General features: G+C 36.7%; 1 long non-coding RNA gene across 1 annotated transcript; it reads right to left on the bottom strand.

Annotated features, from left to right (window-relative positions):
* Window positions 1-430: 430 nt before the first annotated feature.
* On the bottom strand, window positions 431-19,854 carry LOC145523590 (uncharacterized). Its single transcript, XR_014066737.1, has 4 exons — window positions 19,723-19,854; window positions 17,141-17,322; window positions 5,780-6,239; window positions 431-756 (listed from the first exon to the last, which is right to left on the bottom strand). It is a non-coding gene; the product is annotated as an uncharacterized LOC145523590 (long non-coding RNA).
* Window positions 19,855-21,807: the final 1,953 nt, after the last annotated feature.

The raw sequence follows: 21,807 nt of genomic DNA, 5'->3' as shown, positions 1-21,807 counted from the left end.
AAGACCCAACTTGGCGTTACTTCCAAAGTTATTTCACTGGGAAAAGTCACTTAATTTCAGTATGTATCAAGAGTTGGAATGCGATTCTATTTTTTTATTTCTAATGTTAAATCTCATTTATTTGATAACAAAACATCATTTGCCTAATCTATTAAGCATCTGTTGTTGTTGCTGAAGCTCTAATACTTTGTCCACTTTATGCAAAGAGCCACCTCATTGGAAAAGATCTTGATGCTGGGAAAGATTGAAGACAAATGGAGAAGAGGGCAGCAGAGGATAAAATGGTTAGATAAACATCATCGAATCAATGGACATGAGTTTGAGCAAACTCCAAGAGATAGTGAAGGACAGGGAAGCCTGGTGCGCTGCAGTCTGTGGGGTCACAAAGAGTCAGACATGACTTAGCAACTGAATAACAACAACAACAAAGTATTCCACAACATATGTATATTCCAAACAGCTACTTTATATATATCCATGGATAGGTCCTGTAATCACATGGAGTCTGCCCTCTTTCACCTCCAGATTCAACTTCCCACAGGGATGTCTGTTGCCAAGAACCCTTTGCTTGAAAACTGGAGGAAGGTTTGACTTATGTATGGTTGAAGTTTCTCTACCAGGCATAGGCATCACTTTTACTAATCTCTGTTGCTCCCACCAATGCTGTCACCTTTGCTAGGCATTATTGCTTCCTCTTTCTCTGCCAGGAACTTCCATCCATGGTGAAATGGATATCTGAGAACCAACGAGGATCTTCTAGAAGAAGAACAAAGTTATTAGTTCAGGCCTTTTATTAAAATATGGAAACATGGTAAAAACTCATGACTGTTTTATGAAGAGCAAGAGGCATAAAAACTTTGTAAGAAGTCCAGGCAAAGTCATTTTTTCAGAGAAGTTTCACTGTTCAAATTCTTGAAAGCTATGAAGAAACTGAGTTTCTGTTAATCATGGGACAAGATGCAAGGACAATGGGACTGAATCCATGGTCAACTGGCTTTAGGTATGGGGAGGAACAGCTGGGAGCTAAATTCTTGCTAGTGTAGGTTGAAATATTTATTTCTTTAGCATCTTTGACACTGAATCCAGTGGGTTCTCCATGGACATATGTTCAATGCAGAAGTGAAGAATGCTTTTCTCACTTTTTCTATGTTTTATCGCAAGGTTTTTATAATGTCTTGTAGCTTACATTTCTGAAACTCTCCAGAGGAATTAGACAGAATATGGGCATCTAGGTCAGGGGCTACTTTTCTGCAAGTATAACATTGTACTTAGAATCAGCCTTTCTATTTTGAGCTGAATTGTATCTTTCCAAAACTTATATGTTGAACCTCTAAATCCCCAGTCCCTCAGATGTGACTGTCTCCAGAAATGGAGCCTTTAAAGAGGTTTGTTAGTTAAATGAGGTCACTAGAGTGATCTCTATTCAAGTATGATGGAAATCCTTATAAGAAAAGGACATTTGGAGACAGACATGTAAAGAGGGAAGACTGCATGAAGACACAAGGAGATGGTCATCTACAAGCCAAAGAGAGTGGCCTTAGAAGGCATTAACTTTTCAGGCCCATTGATCTCAAATTTCCAGCCTCTAGAACTGAAAAAAGAAACTAAATTTCTGTTGTGTAAGCCATTCAGTCTGTTTTATTTTGCTATGGTACCCTTAGGAAATCAATACATCTCCTCTCTACAAACTAGAGTTTTGTTAATAGAGGAGGTCCCCCTCCAAAGCCTCTCCAGTACTCTGCTCCATGAATTTCCTACATATACAGAGGCCTGAATCCCAGTTTTAGATGCAGCTTAAGCTTGAGAAGAGCCATACACTCTCTCTTTTCAACTCAAAACACTCTTGTACTTTTAATGAATGGCCGCAGCACTATTGTTGGACCCATCATTATGACAGATGCTCCTTTTAGATGGTAAGGCTTACTTTGTTATAAATCAGTCTATCATTTAGGTTCACAGACTTGAACTAATACAAAGGCAAACTCCACTTAAATGAGAGAGTAATGGATTTGTTGAATCACCTCTGCTTAGTAATAACAGCTTTAGGAGAATCTCCCTATTGCTCTTCTGTTTGCAAGTTTTGGTCAATACCTGAAGTAATGGTCTTATCACTAGGTTCACTTAATCACAAAAGCTTTGTGGTATCAGGGAGAACTCTCATTTAAAAAAGGAATTGACTACATAGCACACTTTAAGGTGCTGGTACTTCTAAATAAATTTGTAAACTCATCCTGATTGATGACACATTGGGAAAGATCTTGCGGGGTTGGAAAAGAAAATTAAAAACACATAGATTGCACACTGATAAAGGGTGAATGCTCTTTTCTTTGCTCACTGTGATTTAAAATCTTGTTATGTTTTAGAATAATCCATTTTTGTCTCATTTTAAGTTAATAAAGTATACTACAAACATTGAAGTCAAATAGAAATAAATTTAAATACTGACTTTCTTATTTAACACTATAAGATCCCTTTCCCCTACTCACCATATAGATTAGACTCTATTAATCTGCAAACTAGGAATGAAAATGATGTCTATTCCACACTATTTGTGAGAATTCTTAATGCATAATGCCTGGAAATTCAGAAATGTTCAATACATGTTAGTCAGCAGAGGCAAAACATTTTGTCACTACAATAAAGTTGAATATAAAATGTGCATATATTGCGTACTTTGAGAGGATATAAGACTTCCCTAGGGTTGTCATAACAATGTACCACACACTGGATGGCTTAAGACATCAGAAATTTATTCTTTCCTAATTCTAGATGCTAGAAGTCTGAATCAAGGTGTTGGTAAGATTTGTTCCCTCTGGAGGCTTTGAGGGAGAAGCTTTCTCATGCCTCTCTCCTAGCTCCTGGTAGTTATCAGTAATCCTTGGTGTTTCTTGGTTTCTAAATGTCCCACCTCTATTTTGTCTCTGTCTTCACATGACCTTCTTATAATCACTTCAGTCACTGGATTTAGGACCCACTCTAATCCAGTTCTGACCTCATATTAGGTTAGCTAAATACATCCGCAAGCCTTATTTCCAAAGATGATCACGTTCTAAGGTTCCAGGTGGACATGAATTTTGGTGGAGGACATTCTTCAACCACATACAGTCTGCCTTCTGCCCCCCACCCAGATTTACATTTATCCTACCTGAAAAACAATTACCCCATCCCAGTATCTCTGAGAGTCTTAACGTATTCTTGCATTAACTCTATCTCCAAAACTATCAACTAAAAAGTTCAAAATCCATCATTTAAAATCATGTAACCAAAGGACAGTTGACTCTGGGTATGATCTATCTTAAGGCAAAATTCCTCTCTATCTTTGGAGCATGTTGAACTAGAAAACAAGTTGTTTGCTTCCAAAATACACTGGTAGGGGAAGCATATAAGAGGCATAATCATTCTGAAAGGGAGCACATAGAGGGAATTAAAAGATTACTGGTCTAAAGTAAGTTCATAACTCATCAGGGCAAGTTCCATTAGGTTTCAAAGTCAGAGAATGATCCTGCTTTGCTCTTTGGGCCCCACTGGCCACAGCCTGTGAGCCACCCACAGTGTCATTTTCCTTCCTTTCATTTCATTCTATTTCTATCCCTTTTCATCCAGGCTGTAAGGGTTACTGTTGGTAAGAAATTCTCAAAAACCTTATCAGTGTTCCATGTATGTCAAGGGGATCCACACCAGTGTCCAATAATAAGAGTATCATTTTTTTCTTCTGTGAACTCACTAGAAACACCTATAACATTCACAGTTCTACCAACGTATCAGTGCTAATGAACATTCTGTTCATCATGTATTCTCTAAGCTTTCTCTACCATCTTCTTCAGCTTGTGTCTGAACCTTCACCAGAATCAGCTTTAACATACAAATTTTTACCAATCTTCTCTACAAAGCAATATATGCTTTTTCTATGAAGTTCCTCTATTCATTGCCCAATTCTGAAGCTACTTCCAAAGTTTTGGGTATTGATATTTGTTATAGTAGCACCTCACTTCCTAGTACCAAAATCTGTATTAGTTTCCTAGGGATGTGTAACAAAATAAGACAAAATGATTGGCTTAAAACAACAATTTCTTTTTTTTTTTCCTCACAGTTCTGGACAATAGAAATCTGAATTCAAGGTGTTAGGAGAGTTGATCTCTCCTGATGACTATGGGACAGAAAAAATTTCACGCCTCTCTCCTTGAATCTGGTGGTTGTTTGCATTCCTTGGCATTCCTTGTCTTATAGATGTGTTACTCTAATCTCTACCTCCAGCCTCGCATGGCTTTCTTCCCAGTGTATCTTCACATGATCTTCTTATTTCCAAATAAAGCCAAATTCTGAGGTTCTGGATGGGTGTGAATTTTTGGGGTGCTAGTCAACCCAGTGCAGGGGAAATGTAATTAGGACATGGAGCCACAGTTAATGTAGATAAATGGAGATAACTTAATAACACATTGCTTAGGACAGCATTTACCAGTAAGAAGTGTCATTCTCTTCCTTATACTCCCTGGACAAAGCCTATCTTTCAATACAACATGCTTTTTAGAAAAAGTTTAATCTTGTTAGTTTAAAAGGTTAGTTTTCAGGTTTTTGCAGAAAACTGCCACTCAAAATAGTCACACATATATATTGAACAAAAACAAAGCAACAAAAAATCCAAAGCATTTTCCTGTCTGTAATTTCAAGAGTAATAAATGTTAAGGGAATGTAAAAATACAAAATTAACTGTAAGCTGAAATCATCACTCTATCCAATTCTTTTTGCTTCAACCTTAATATAAGGTTTACATAAAAGGGAATTAATTTCACATTGCTTCTTGTTTGATTTGCCAAACTAATAATAATCCTCCTAGGGTACTGGTTGTTTGAATCCTTAACATTATGCATATTTGAGGTTTGAAGGGATGGTGAAAGCAGTGGAGAAATGTGCTGCTTCCTGTGGTGCTGGGCCACTTTTCAAAGATGCCTCCAGCTGCTTGGCCAAGTCCTCCAGCGAGTGCCTCGACTGGGAGGAAGGGCTACAGTGGCTCCTGCCGGCCATACACCCTGCAGCTCAGTAGGGCGAAATGACTTTGAACAAGGACTCAGAAGAACAGTGTGACCGAAACAAGGAGTACTGTGGTGGATAGAACAGTGAAGATGAAAGTAAAATGAAGCTGAATAAGCAGACAAACATGGGAGAACTGATGAAATATTCAAATGCCACCTGTTTCCTATCACTCCCACTGCTAGCCATTCCTTGCTCGGCAAAGGGGAGTTATTTAGAAACACTTGTTTTAGTCCCCAATCCTGTGCATTTGGGCTAGAAGCAAGAATATCCTTAAGTTTGTCTGTTGCTTCTTTTGCTTAGGAGGCCATTTTTATTATTTGTATTAAAACTTCATTAATATCTAAGGACTTGGTCCCAAGCATGATGAGCTCCTAGGTAATTCTAATACACATCTTTGGGCTTCCCTGGTATGAGCTTGTAAAGAATCCACCTGAAATACAGGAGACCCCAGTTCAATCCCTGGGTCAGGAAGATACCCTGGAGAAGGGATAGGTTACCCACTCCAAAATTCTTGGGCTTCCCTGGTGGCTCAGACTGTAAAGAATCTGCTTGCAAATCAGGAGACCTGGGTTCAGTCCCTGGGTTGAGAAGATCCCCTGGAGGAGGGCATGGTAACCCACTCCAGTATTCTTGCCTGGAGGGCCCTATGGACAGAGGATTCTGGTGGGCTACAGGCCATGGGGTCACAAAGAGTCGTATATGACTGAACAACTAAGCACAGCACAGTAGGGGTTTCAGATATGCTCACAAGCAGTGTTGACAGCTTCAAGGTGAATTCACTTATTATGTTCCTGCTGGGACTTGTCTTTTGTTGTATCCATCAATAAGTTTTTTGCTGCCTGCACGCTTTCAGGATTCCCAGGTGGCACTAGTGGTCAATAACCTGCCTGCCAATGCAGGAGACACAGAGACACAGGTTTGATCCTCTGGTCAGGAAGTTCCACTGGAGGAGAACATGGCAACCCACTGCAGTATTCTTGCCTCGAGAATCCCGTGGACTGAGGAGACTGGGGGACTACAGTCCATAGGGTCTCAAGGAGTTGGACGTGACTGAAGCGACTTGGCACGCATGCTTCCAGCAGTTCATCAGCCTCCGCTGGACACCATCGCTGTTGCCATAGACTACTGCCACCCTGCTGCAAATAACTGGACAAAAGGAGATTCCTTTCTCTTCAAACTCAAACTGACTGTGCCCACTGTCCACCAAACTGAAATGGAAAAAAAAAAAGAGAGAGAGACAGAGATCTCCCTATTTGCTTTTGAGTTAATTTATTACATTGATTCTAAAGCAATATTTCCCAATATTCTAATATCTTACAGAGTTTTTAATTAAACAAGCTTCCTTTTTTAATTTCATTGGGTGAAGACAGAGTTGGTAGATAATCAATGCACATTTTTAGACAAAATGCAAGAGTTTTCAGTGCAAATTATTTCTCCCCTTAAACTATTTAGTTAACTTTGGTGGCGATAGTTTTTACACAGTATTTTGAGTGATATACTATATTTTTCCCACTAAAAGCACAGCATAAAAGTCATATTCCTGTACAATTATTTTTTTAAATGTTAATACAAATTGGACATTAGTGCATACCTAATTGTTTATGATAGCCACTTTCCAAAGGTCATTTTTAATTGCACCATATATAATCATGATGGTGTGATCACTCACCTAGAGCCAGACATCCTAGAATGTGAAATCAAGTGGGCCTTAGAAAACATCACTACGAACAAAGCTAATGGAGGTGATGGAATTCCAGTTGAGCTATTTCAAATCCTGAAAGATGATGCTGTGAAAGTGATGCACTCAATATGCCAGCAAATTTGGAAAACTCAGCAGTGGCCACAAGACTGGAAAAGGTCAGTTTTCATTCCAATCCCAAAGAAAGCAATGCCAAAGAATGCTCAAACTACCGCACAGTTGCACTCATCTCACATGCGAGTAAAGTAACGCTCAAAATTCTCCAAGTGAGGCTTTAGCAATATGTGAACCGTGAACTTCCAGATGTTCAAGCTGGTTTTAGAAAAGGCAGAGGAACCAGAGATCAAATTGCCAACATCTGCTGGATCATCAAAAAAGCAAGAGAGTTCCAGAAAAACATCTATTTCTGCTTTATTGACTATGCCAAAGCCTTTGACTGTGTGGATCACAATAAACTGTGGAAAACTCTGAAAGAGATGGGAATACCAGACCATCTGATCCGTCTCTTGAGAAACCTGTATGCAGGTCAGGAAGCAACAGTTAGAACTGGACATGGAAAAACAGACTGGTTCCAAATAGGGAAAGGAGTATGTCAAGGCTGTATATTGTCACCCTGCTTATTTAACTTATATGCAGAGTACATCATGAGAAACGATGGGCTAGAAGAAGCACAAGCTGGAATCAAGATTGCCAGGAGAAATATCAATAACCTCAGATATGCAGATGACACCACCCTTATGGCAGAATGTGAAGAAGAACTAAAAAGCCTCTTGATGAAAGAGAGAGAGGAGAGGAAAAATGTTGGCTTAAAGCTCAACATTCAGAAAGCTAAGATCATGGCGTCTGGTCCCATCACTTCATGGGAAATAGATGGGGAAACAGTGGAAACAGGGTCAGACTTTATTTTTGGGAGCTCCAAAATCACTGCAGATAGTGATTGCAGCCATGAAATTAAAAGACGCTTACTCCTTGGAAGGAAAGTTATGACCAACCTAGATAGCATATTAAAAAGCAGATACCTTACTTTGCCAACAAAGGTCCATCTAGTCAAGGCTATGGTTTTTCCTGTAGTCATGTATGGATGTGAGAGTTGGACTGTGAAGAAAGCTGAGCGCTGAAGAATTGATGCTTTTGAGCTGTGGTATTGGGGAAGACTCTTGAGAGTCCCTTGGACTGCAAGGAGATCCAACCAGTCCATCCTAAAGGAGATCAGTCCTGAGTGTTCATTGGAAGGACTGATGTTGAAGCTGAAACTCCAATACTTTGGCCACCTCATGCAAAGAGCTGACTCATTGGAAAAGACCCTGATGCTGAGAAGGATTGGGGGTTAGAGGAGAAAGGGACGACAGAGGATGAGATGGCTGGATGGCATCATCAACTCGATGGACATGAGTTTAGGTAAACTCCAGGAGATGGTCATGGACAGGGAGGCCAGGCGTGCTGCGATTCATGGGGTCGCAAAAAGTTGGACACGACTGAGTGACTGAACTGACTGACTAATAATGGATTTTAAAGATTTTTAATTCTTCGCTATTTCCAGAAATAGCTAAAATTAAAATCCTTATATACTATATTTTTACACTTTTGGGAATCTATCTGGAGGATAAATTCCTAGAAGTAGAATTCCTTGATCAAAGCACATGTGCATTTATAATTGTAATAAATATTGCCACGTTGTACTCCACAGGAAGCTATACCCAAATAAGCTTTACAAAAATGTTTCCCCAAGTCTATACTTCTTTTTGACCCTTGACAATCTGAAAGGTGTTAAATAGAATTTCTTTATAGTTTTAATAGCATTTGTGGTAATATAATTGATATTGAGCTTATTTTCTGGTATTTAAAAGCCATTTAATTTGATGTGAACATTTTTCATGTATGTAATCTTTTTTATTATTAATTTATAAGGATTTTAAAATATTTAGGTAAATAGCATTTTGTCTATGATAAACATTCAAAACTTTTTCCTATTTTATCATTTTTCATTTGATTTTGTATTTCATTTTCCATATTAAGTTTTCAAATGACTTTGGATTGTCAACTTTCCACAATGGAATAGCAGAAAAACTTCTTGATCAACAAAGCTTAATTTAATAACCTTATTACATAGGAGGAGAAAACACTACCTTGAGAGAATCTTAGTAATGTCTCAAAAGGAGGTTGTTAGGAAATGGTATTTAGAGGGTTTATGGACCTACACTCAAATAGGTTAAGGTGTGCCTTTCAAGGTGAAAAATTGGTTGGAACTGCACAAAGTTCATGATGAAATGATGTAGGATCAGCAAAGCAAGCCTACTTAAGCAATACTTGGTGAGCAAATTATTGTACTGATAAGTAGACTGTTCATCCAGGTGAGCAAACTGTGTTCCCATAAGAATTGATTTGCAAGAATTTCCTAACGCAAACAATAAAGTTATTTATTGATTTTTAGTTTTATCTTCCTGGGCAAGAATTTTATGGAGCAAACAGTTAAATTATGTTGACACACGTGGTCTCATTTCTCAATACTAAAGATTAGTTGTATTTATGCAGGTGGCCTCAGTTTTTACAATTTTTATTTAGTATTTTTAGAGGCCTTTCATATTTTAAAATTATTTTTATAATGATTTTGTAGTTTCCTCTTCTCCTTCTGCACCACTTCATTAATCTTCGTAATTTAATTATTTTTTTCCATTTGGAATTGATAATAAGAAATGAGGTTGTGCATGGAACAATTTTATGGACTCTGAGGGAGAAGGTGAGGGTGGGACGTTCTGGGAGAATAGCATTGAAACATGTATATTATCATATGTGAAACAGAACACCATTCCATGTTCGATGCATGAGACAAGGGCTCAGGGCCAGGGCAATGGGATGATCCAGAAGGATGGGATGGGGAGGGAGGTGGGTGGGGGGTCCAGGAGGGGGAGCACATGTAAACCCATGGCTGATTCATGTCAATGTATGGCAAAAACTATTGCAATGTTGTGAAGTGATTGGCCCCCAACTAAAATAAATAAATTTATAAAAAAAAAATAAAAATAAAAAAAAAAAAGAAAGAAATGAGGTTGTGATACAAACTTTTTTTTATTAATTTATTTTAGTTGGAGGCTAATTACATTACAATATTATAGTGGTTTTTGCCATACAATATTTTTTTATTGTGCCTATTTGATTGCCCTAACACCGTTGCTAATTAATCTACATTTTCTCCAATCATACAAAATGTCACCTTTATCATGTACTAAATTCTCACATATATTTGTAGTATATCTGGATTCTTTTATTTACTGTTCATGGTTCTATTTATGAATCAGCGCTACACTTTTTAATTATTAAGATTTGCTATAGTTCATAGTATGCTTGAATACTTTCAGGTATTCAAATCCATTTCACTCTTACCTTTTAAAAATTACCTAATCTTGAATGGACAGCCCCAGAGTCTCAGTGGTAAAGAATCTGCCTGCCAACACAGGAGACATGGGTTCAATCCCTGGGTGGGGAAGATCCCCTGGAGAAGGAAATGGCAGCCCATTTCAGAATTCTTGCCTGGGAAGTGCCATGGACAGAGGAGCCTGGTGGGCTACAGCTCATGGGGTCACAAAGAGTCAGATATGACTTAGCAACTAAACAAAATAGCAAGTCTAAACAGGCATTTAACCACATGAATTTTAGAATCATCTGTCTGCTGCTGCGTCGCTTCAGTCGTGTCCAACTCTGTGCGACCCCATAGACGGAAGCCCACCAGGCTCCGCTGTCCCTGGGATTCTCCAGGCAAGAACACTGGAGTGGGTTGCCATTTCCTTCTCCAATGCATGAAAGTGAAAAGTGAAAGTGAAGTCGCTCAGTCGTGTCTGACTCTTCGCGACCCCATGGACTGCAGCCTACCAGGCTCTTCTGTCCATGGGATTTTCCAGGCAAGTGTACTGGAGTGGGGTGCCATTGCCTTCTCCCAGAATCATCTGTCTAACACTAGTAAAAAATATATTGGTAGGTTGCAGGCATCACAAGTTGCACATTGATTTAGGATTAGTTGAAATTCTTCTAAATTTAAGTCTATCTATTCAAAAAGAAAGCATTCCTTTCTAATAATTCAAGTTTCACTTTGGGTCCCTTAGTAATATTTTCAAAAAAATTCACTGTATTTCTTATTTAGGTTACTCACAGGTGTTTTATGATTATGCAGCTATTGTAAATGAAATTTTTCTTCCGTTAATCTTTCTGATGTATAGCTAAACATGCATATAATAAATATGCACATATATATACATATATGCTGTTTATTTTGATATATTGATTTTTCACTAACCACCTTATTGAAATCTCTTATTGCTTTTGACAGTTTTAGTGGTTTTTTGAATTTTGTAGGTTTTCTATATCATTGTAAATTATTTTTAATTTTTCATCCTGCTTTTCAATTTTATACCTTATTTCTTTCTCATGAAATTCCATTAACTTGTATACTCACAAAAAATATTAAATACTAGTGATGGTAATCAATTTTCTTATTTGTTCTCAACTCTAATACAAATTCTCTTATTTTTCCCATGACAGACATATATGTGTGCATAAGATATATATGTGCACATATAGATATATTTACATGTTACATACATAAACATATATATATATATACACACACATGTTAGCTATACACATATAGAGATGAGATGCCTTTATCTATATAACATATTTAGAAAACATATACCTTAGCAATCTTATCTGGCATGGATGTGGCCTTTCATCAAAACAATTTTGTATCAATAAATATAGGCTTTACTCTATAATTATAGTAAATTATTTTTATTGATTTCTTTGAACTATTGACATAAACTCTGGTTGTTTTGTGTTATCTTTTCAATTAGTTGGAATTACACTAAAAAATGTGTAATTGTATAACTTTCAAAGAGATGAAGGTGATGGGATTGACTAAAAGATCCCATCAAAGTAGCAACTTGCCTGCTCATGTCTAGCACCTACTGTTGGAGGAGAGGTGGCTAAAAATATTGCTTGTTTAAGGTGAGGATACTGTCGATTCTTCAGGACAACTCCTTCACAAGTTTCTCAAGTAGGCTTCCTACCTTTTTGATTTCTTCAAATTCTTCTGTATACTGTAATTTGAATATCCCTGCTTATCATTTGCAAATAACTGATCATATCCTATATCCATTTCTGAGTATTCACTGAAAACTTTGGATAACAGAGCATCCATTTCCTAGGAAAATGATCTCCTAAAATAACCTGAAGCAAACTGCTAAAGATATACACCAACTAGATATATTTTTACATTATATGATTTAGGACTTATATAGCTTTACTTATTTTTGGTCTACTTGAAATGCCACTCTCAAAATAGATAATTTAAAATATTATACTCCTGAAATATCACTAAAACTTTCCTTCTAGTTTTTATTTTATGAAATTTTTTGTTTTATTTATTCATACATTATTGTGAGTATAAAATTTTTATGAATTGAAACTTTTATTATTGTAATGCATTTGCCTTGAATCAACATTACCTGATGTTAATGCCATATCTCTTTTTTGTGTTGTTGTTGTTTCTCTACTTACTGCTAACTTTATCCATCTGTTTCTACTTTCTCTATCACTTAGGTTTAAACATATTTCATATATAGTATCTAGTTTGATTTTATTTTGTAATCCAGATCAATTTTTCTTAATTATTTATATTAATACACTTTTTGAAGATTACTTTAATATATATACATTCATTGATTGAATTGTCAGGTTCAAAAACATCATTTGACCTTCAGCTATAAAACAAGAGGGAATCATTATAATTACCACATGTTGCCCTACTGTTACATTTATACACTTGACTTTTGATATAGTGATGATTTTTCTATTTTGACATGGTTTGTGATTTATAGTCTGTTTGTAGCTACAATTTCCACAATTGGATTAACTTCAGTCCCGCAATTAAATAAAAACAAGAATCATTGCCAATCTTTTGCCCTAGTGTCTATATCTACACTGGTCAAACGATCTTCTATAAATTTCTTTTTCAGAGCTCATGAGGAATATATTTCTTTTGTTCTTGTGTGTTTTTAAATTGTGTATCAGAAATGAAATATTGACTGAGTGTAAAATACTCAGGTTCCTCTTTGTTTGAGAATTTGAAAATTGCTGGGGATATGTGAGGCCTTCTGTTCTCTACTCTATATAGTTATCTTTAGCCTTTTTCCTCAAAGCTTGAAGTTTTTAAACTTGGACTCTCGTTTTACCTTAGACAGAGTAAGATCATTTAATATATTGTCATTGCTCAGTCATGTCCGATTCTTTGCAAGCCCATGGACTGAAGCATGCCACATTTCCCTGTCCTTCACCATCTCCTGGAGTTTGCTCAAACTCATGTGCATTGAGTCAGTGATGCCATCCAACCATCTCATCCTCTTGTCATTCCTTTCTCCTCCTGCCTTCAGTCTTTCCCAATGAGCCAGCTCTTCACAACACATGGCCAAATTATTGTAGCTTCAAGTTTAGCATCAGCCCTTTCAATGAATAATCAGAGTTGCTTTCCTCTAGGATTGACTGATTTATCTCCTTGCTGTCCAAGGAACTCTCAAGAGTCTTCTCTAGAACCACAGTTCCAAAGCATCAATTCTTCGGTGCTCAACTTTCTTATTGTCCAGCTCCCATATCCATACAGGACTGCTGGAAAAGGCATTTAATCTATACATTACAGGTTTTCATATTAACCTATGCATTAAAGTTTTTTTTACAGTCCTAGAATATAATTGAATTATATCTTGAAATTTTTGTCATCATCTGGTTCTTTTTACTCAAGGATACCAATTATATCTATTTTGGATCTGCCCTGGGTATCTTCTTTATCAATCAGTTCTCTCAATTTCTTTAATTATATTGGTTGTCTTTTGTATTTAACTCCATTTTAGTCTATTTTCCCAGTCTGACTTGCCATTCACTTTTGAACAGAGTCTATTTCCCTTTTATGTTTTCTGTGTAGCCTCATTTTCTGAAGACTTCCTTTTTATTTCTTTTTGAGTTCTAGAGGTTCTTGTATATATGTATGTATCCAACGTCTTCCTCATTTTCTTATGTGTCTGTTTCAGCTCCTACTTTAAGTTGGCATTTTCCACTGTTTGGCCAAAATCATGTATCTTGTCCAAGGTCGTATTTTCCTGCTATGCATTCCTCATTTTCCATTTTATTTTTCTGTTCCTTTTTTTTTTTAAGTTGTATACTATTTGTGGATGCCTCATTGGCTAGTCTAAAGTATCATTTATCTTTCTGTGAGGTGAATTCTGACCATACTACCATCTCTCAATAGGAAGTTTCTGTGGCATATGAGTGATGTCTCCCTGGTTCATAGGGAAATTTCTTATGACACAAAGTTTCAAGTTTGCATGTGTTATGTGCAAGTATATATTATTTACACAAACACACTTGCACACACAGACAGACACAAAGATAGATTATTTCACTTTTACTTCTCCCAGGTGAAAGAAATCGGCAGTTGCAGGGCTGTTTACAGTTCAAAGACTTTCCTTTATCTGGATTCCCTGGCAGATTACTTTTTACATTTGGAATGCTTGTGTGCTTTCTTCTTCAGCTTCATCTCTTTATTTCTCTGTGATGATAAGTAAGGTCTAGAGAAATCCCTATAGCCCATTTCGTTACTCTGATATGCAATTGTTAGAAGTATTTTATCTTTCAGGGTGATCAGTTATCGGGGAGTTATCTATGCCAGCATTATCCAGTGGTGCTGCTGTAGATTTCTTTTCTCAGCATTTTCTTGCATCATATTAAGATTGACACTGGATTTCACAGGTATTCTTTGTGTATTTTTTAGAGTTGCAGGTAGTTTCCAGTTTTACCAAAGATGAAGCTATGTTTCTCATCTCTTTCTTATAATTCTCACTGTTTCGCAATGATTTCAGAGAGAAGAGAGAAGAGGCAAAGGCAATAGAGATGTCATTATGCCACTGTAAACCACAAGTCACTTTTTAAAATTTTATTTTGTTGTTGCCTTCTATGTCCATTGTCAACTATGACTTAGTCATTAGTCCATCAAGCATTAATGTGGGGAGAGATCTGAGTGACACTAAAATTCATGTCACATCTGGACAAAAATCTGAGGCACCACTGTTAAATTATGCCTCCATTATATTTGGGGTATGTTTTTATTAGGAGACTCCTGATAATCTGGTCCCAGTATGACATTGGTCTTCCCATGGCAGGGGTCATAGCTTCAGTTCAAAATGTAAGGTTTGTGGTTGTTTAGTTGCTAAGTCATGTCCAAGTCTTTGTATACATATACAAATACTATATACTCTTTATATACACTATAGACAACACACAAAAATATTTTTAGGCTGGTTCACAAAATCAAATTTCTTTATCATATGACATGATACCGTATCATATTTTAAAAATAAAATTTGAAAATTTTTTGTATAATTCAATTTGTTGTTCAGTCACTAAGTCGTGTCCACGTACTCCACGGACTATAGCACACTAGACTCCTCTATTGTCTACTGTCTCCCAGAATTGGCTCAAATTTATGTCAACTGAATTTGATAATATTGCTATCTAACTATCTCATCCTTTGCCGGCCCCTTTTCCTTTTGCCTTCAATCTTTCCCAGAATCATGGTCTTTTCTAATGATTAGTTCAGGTTGAGAGAAAGGTGTTTTGCAGAGGAAGTATTCCTAAAGGAGGCAATGCATGAGTTGGATCTTGAAGGATGGGTAAGCACCTACTAGGAAAATATGAACTGAAACTGGAGGGAACAAAGAAAGGGAGTGAAAAGCAAGGAGAACTGAGGAAGCATGATGTATCAGTGTGCTGTTACTGCAAGACAAATTACCACAATTTAGAAGCTCAAAAATCATCCATTTATTAGCTCATAATTGTGTAGGTCAGAATTCTGAGTTTAACTCAGCTGAGTTGTTGTTTTCAGTTATTAAGTATTGTCTGACTCTGTGACCCCATAGACCGTAGCCCACCAGGCTTCCCTGTCCTTTACTATCTCCCAGTTTGCTCAGATTCATGTTCATTGAGTTGATGATGCTATCTAACCATCTCATCTTCTGCCACCATCTTCTTCAATCTTTCCCAGCATCAAGGTCTTTTCCAATGAATTGGCTCTTCACATCAGGTGGCCAAAGTATTAGAAATTCAGCTTTAGCATCAGTCCTTCCAATGAATATTCGGGGTTGGTTTTCTTTAGGATTGACTGGTTTGAACTCCTTGCAGTCAAGGGATGCTAAAGAGCCTTCTCCAGCACCACAATTTGGAAGCATCAGTTCTTCAGTACTCAGCCTTCTTTATGATCCAACTCTCACACCTGCACATGACTACTAGAAAAACCACAACTTTGACTATATGGACCTTTGTCAGCAAAGTGATGTCTCTGCTTTTTAATATGCTGTCTATGTCAGTTTAAATTACTGTCTCACTAAAACTGCAATGAAAATGTCATCCTGGCTAGGGTTCTTCTTTGGAGTTTGGGATCTGCTTCCAAGCTCATTCAGGTTGTTGGCTGAATTCAGTTCCTTGTTTGTTGCAGCTTTGAATATCTCTGAATTTTTCCATCTCTGACTTTCACATCCTCTTTTGAAAGGGATCACCAGACTGAGTCTGGTCTATTCACATTCAAAAGGGAGTTATTATACCAAGTATGCATACTGGAAGGTAATAATTTTGTGATCTATCTAGAATTCTGCCTGCTACACAGAGCTTATCGGAAAAGATTTGTGATCTTAAGTATGACTCGACTCTCATACAGACATGGGTCAGACAAGCAGAATGAGCAGGTAGAGGCTGGATATCTACCATGGAATGGAGTTTGAATTTGCCTTGGTAGGCAATAGGGCACTGCAGACAGATTTAAACAGGTAAGATCTTTCCTGCTCCAGCAGCAGTGTGGAAGATGAATTGGTAGGGTATAAACTGTAGACAGAGATAGTTTAATAGTGACTGTTAGAATATTCCTAGAAAGAGCTAATAAGCTAACACTGTTAAAATGAACAAGCATAGAGAAGTTTACCTTTAGATATTAAAGAGATAAAGGTGGTTGAATAGATTGAATATATTAGTTATATTTTTACACATTCATTCAGTACCTATTATGTGGTAAACAACATTCTAGGTATTGGGTCAAGAATGAATATAAAAGAGACAACATTTTTTTTTTTTCTTAAAATGCAGGGAAAGACCAAAAACAGGAACTGTATAAACAAGCAAGGCCATTTCTGAGTTTATTGCCTGCATTAAGACAACTGGATAGGGTAATGAACTAGAAAAGATATCAATTAAGCTACTTTGGTCTACAATTAACATGAGACTCAACTTTAAATGGCTTAAGAAAGAGTGAGATTTATTACCTCATGTTAATAAAAAAAGAAAAAAAAAAAAAGACTAGAGTTAGTGTTGTGTGAGTGTTACCTGACTCAACCATATCATTTATATCCTGGTTTTCTCTTTCTTCTCTGCCATCCTGATGCTGACTTTTATACTCAAGCTTTCACCTTCTTGGACATAAGACAGCAGCAATGGTTCCAAGCTTCATGTTTTTACACAACAATACCCAGCTGATTGTTGAGAAGTTAAGTCATCTTTGAATCCACCTTTTAAGACAAAGAACATTTTTCAGAATCCCACAAGCAATCTTTCACATCTCATTTATCAAATTGGAATCCATGTTCACTCCTACTAAATCACTCAAAGCATACTCAAAATACCATAACTGATTCAGAAAAATGGTTCTTAACCTTAGACCAAAGAGGTCAAAATCTCTCTGCGTGGAACTCTGCCATTGTTTGAAAACTACAGGTTATACTTACACAGATTTAAACTCATCATGCCTGAAGGGTATTATGCTTAGTGAAATAAGTCAGACAGAGAAAAACAAATACTGTATGCTATCATTCACACGTGATATAAAAAATTTCAATCTCTAGGTTGTATACTTGAAATTAATATACAATTGTAAATAAAAGGGAAAAAAAAAAGGATTTAAACCCATCAGAGTTATACTAATGGGGCTGGAGCCCACATCCTCTGAAATGTGGTTATGCAAGGAGGGTAAACAAACTCAGGGTGTTGTTAGAAATGATTAAGAAGAGTGAAGAGTCATCTGTTACAGAGAATGAAAGTGTACGAGAATAACTGAGACGGCAAGTTAATGATTGGTATTTCTCAAGAGTGATATTTGAGCTGAAGCCTAATGCTAAGGAGGCAGTCAGGCAGGTCTGGGCAAAGCAGGGGGAATCAAAAGGCTCTAAGGTAAATATGATCTTGGCATATCAGAAGACTGAAAGCAAATCAATGTTGGAGAAGCTGGTGGGGTCAGTTTCTAAAATATCTGAGGGTCCAAATAAGGAGTCTGAACTAAGCAGAGTGACACTTATTTCAGAGAATGAAGCATGGTAGTAGCAAGAATGTGTTAGGCAAGCTACAGTCCGTGGGGTCACAAAGAGTCAGACACGACTGAGCGACTCACATACATGCACACATATTCACTCTAGTGTGAGGAAAGGAATCACACAGAGAACTTAAGAAAGAAGAAGGGAGTCCATGAGCAGTTTATTTGGTTGTTCCAGTGATGGCTTTGGAGATGAGGGAAAGCAGATTTAAAAATAAGACTGGCAGTTTTTGCTGGTGAATCGCATACAGAAAGTGAGGAAAAGAAAGAAAAAAGAGAACACATGTTCTTCTATGTTTAAGAGGCTGAATAACTGAGCAAACATGGGGTGGGTGATTAACTAAGAGTAACAAGGTGAACAGGAAGTTAAAAATATTTTCTAAAAGAAAATTAATAATGGGAAACAATCTAAAGGTATCAGTTGAAAGAAACATACTCAATTATTGCATATAAATCAAACTAGGCAACATGAGAAAATAATAGCCCAGTCTCTAGTTTACTGAGAATCTGAAATTATAACTTTCTAAAAAACAACCCCAAAACAAACACTGATAAGTGGCAAATATAACAACTACTACTTGTAATGGGGATTTCAAGATTTAAAAGGATGTTAAAAATATAGAATTTTTAGGGAAGTTGTTAATATCATGCTCTATAGAACTGTAGGCAACAAATTCATCAAAGTTATCAAATAAAGGATGCCATTTGTGTTGGAAATACTTATGAAAAACAATGCCTGGAGAAGAAATTAGAAAAGATCTCAATTCCATCTAACCCATTATCTTCCCTCACAAACACACTATTACATATTCATGCAATATGCCTAACTACATTAAGATTATCAGGAAAGAACAAATCAGATTCTACTTCATATTCTTGACAAGCTAACTGAAAACTGCAAAATATTTCAACTACTACCTATAGAAACATAAGGCTAAAAGAAAGAACATTTGCTAAAACCTTATTTTCCTGTCAGTAGCTAACTTGGAAAAACTGAGTAACCACACAGTGGAAAATGAACTTTTCAGATACTGGGGAAAGATCTTCTAGTTATTTAGATATAAAAGAATATTTATAAAATATTTTTGCAAGCCCGTTTCTCCCAAAATTGAAAAAAGTAAAATGCCAAAAGTATCATGCTCATAGAGATGTATAATAGCTGTTTATAAAATTAAATAAGTAATATATTCTTGGACCTTGTTCTATGACACAATATCCTGTTTCAAGTGGTAAAAAAAAAAAATTATGACTTCAATTATTCATTCAGTAGATACCTATTGAATGACTACATGTGTTAGATTCTATTCTAAGTACTGAACAAACACATAAAATTCTTGTTCTGAAGAATTTTAGAGGAACAAAATATAAATAAACCCAATTAAAAAAAAAAAATAGGAGGGAATTTCCTGGTAGTCTAGTGGTTAGGACTCCACACTTTCACTGCTGAGGGTTCAGGTTTGATCCCTGGTTAGGGAACTAAGATCCCACAAACTACATGGCACAGCCAAAAAAGGAAAAAAAAAAAAATAGGAAAAAAAAATTCAATCATTTCTAAGTAGGAATTAAATTAGGCTAACATAGTGAAGAGTAAAAGACTGACTACTTTAATTTAGGTCCTAAGGGAAGGTGTCTGGGTGATATTAGTCCTTAATGAAGAGCAAATGCTAGGCATGGAGGGATCTGGGGCAGAGTATTCCTCAGGCAGCATGAATAGTCAGTGCAAAAGACTCTAGTCAGGAAAATACATCATCTGTTTGAAGATCTAAAAAGGCTATTGTGGTTGGTCACAATGGATGATGCAAACTGCATTGGTTTCCTAGGGCTGGCATAGGTACCACAGTGGTAAGGAACCAGCCTGCCAATGCAGGAGGTGCAGGAGACAAGGATTCAAACCCAGGGTCAGGAAGATCTCCTGGAGAAAGAAATGACAACCCACTCCAGTATTCTTGCTTAGAGAATCTCATGGACAGAGAAGCCTGGTGGTCTATAGACCATAGGATCACAAAGAGTTGGACACGACTGAAGCAATTTAGCATGCACACACGCACAAGTGTCAGGTACTGTTCTAAGTACATAAGTACTTAATCTATCTAGTCCCCAATTCCAACCCTTGATGAGAAAACTAAGACACAAAGAGGTGTTATGTGACTTATTCTATTTCATACAGCTAGAAAGGGACAAATTTGGAATTCAAAATTAGGCGCAAATATGAGATGTTATGATGTTAACCACTATAATACTTTGTGATTACATGGCAATCCAGAATTGATTAAAAGTATAAATACATAACCATGGATAAAGCATATCATTATTCAGTTGCTCATCCATGAATACTTTCATATTTAACCCATATCGTTTTAACTAGATCAGAAAAATCTACTACTATATTCTTGTGAATATTCAACAAGCCCTTGAAGCTTTAATAGCTCTGTTACAGATGTTGTGGGCTAGGTCTGCACTTGTGGGTTTATTCATCCTTTTTAAGAAGTCTTGCCTTAAACTGGTTTCTCATCCTTTCAGCGGCAACATTTATTTGCTCTTCACTCCCAACAACTTTATTGATTGTATTTTGCTGAAAAGTATCCTGATTTGGAAGCCCACTAGATTTGGAAAATGTCAACCATAGCAGAAACAACACTAGGTCACCTAGTGCTGAAGCTCCAACATTTTGGACACCTGACGCAAAGAAATGACTCATTGGAAAAGACTCTGATGATGAGAAATAATGAAAGAAGGAGGAGAAGAAGGCAACAGAGGATGAGATGGTTAGATAGCATCACCAACTCAATAGACATGAATTTGAGCAAATTCTGGCAGACAGTGGAGGACAGAGAAGCCTGGACTTGCTGTGGTCCATGAGGTTGCATAGAATTGGACATGACTCAGCAACTGAATATGAGAAGAAGAAACCTTTTTCTGTTTCTAGACTTATATCAATATACATTTGGGATACAGAGTGATGAAGTTCATAGGCCCTGTTCTTGGCATTGTGGAGGTCCCTGTCTGTGTGACAGTTCCCTCATTTTTAAAAGAATATGGGAGCATGGTGAGAACTGAATTTTAAAATATAAATATATTAACACTCAGCACAGTACCTAGCATATGTATATAATCGATAAATGGCATATGTCAGTTTTATTAACCTAGATGTCTGTCAGAAACAAGTGTCCCGGCTAAATAATTTTATTGAACACCCACTCTTAAGGTGCTCCTTAATAGGAAATAAAAGATGTTTATATTGAAATTTAATATAAGCATCAACTATTAAAAATAACTATTGTTATACATTTATTATTTCATTTATTATTCTTGTACTTTTCTAGCTCATTTATAGGTGACAGATCTTTTATTCCAGGACATACATACACACACACATACACCCCATATTCAGATAGACCTGTTTTGAGACCCTTCACCTTTCCTTATGCTTAATTATTTATAGTGCTCATTCCTGAGTCCTAGAAATTGATCATTTTTTCCCCTGCCTGCAGCCTATACAGTTGCAAGGAGTTGGACATGACTTAGTGACTGAACTACAGCAAAAAATGAAATTTAACTGTACTTCATCATTTTCTTTCAGAACAAAACTCTCCTCTCTGCTTTCAAAGTTGCTATTTACCAAATCTGGTGAAAATGATCCTGTTAATAGTGTGATGACAAAGTATTCCAGCAGCTATTTCTAGATCCA

The sequence above is a fragment of the Giraffa tippelskirchi genome, chromosome 2, assembly GCF_054371585.1.
Source record: "Giraffa tippelskirchi isolate mGirTip1 chromosome 2, T2T-mGirTip1v1.2.pri, whole genome shotgun sequence".
In the NCBI taxonomy this organism is placed as follows: domain Eukaryota; kingdom Metazoa; phylum Chordata; class Mammalia; order Artiodactyla; family Giraffidae; genus Giraffa; species Giraffa tippelskirchi.
Note: the sequence above shows the minus strand (reverse complement) of the source record. Positions and strands in the feature narration are given on the sequence as shown.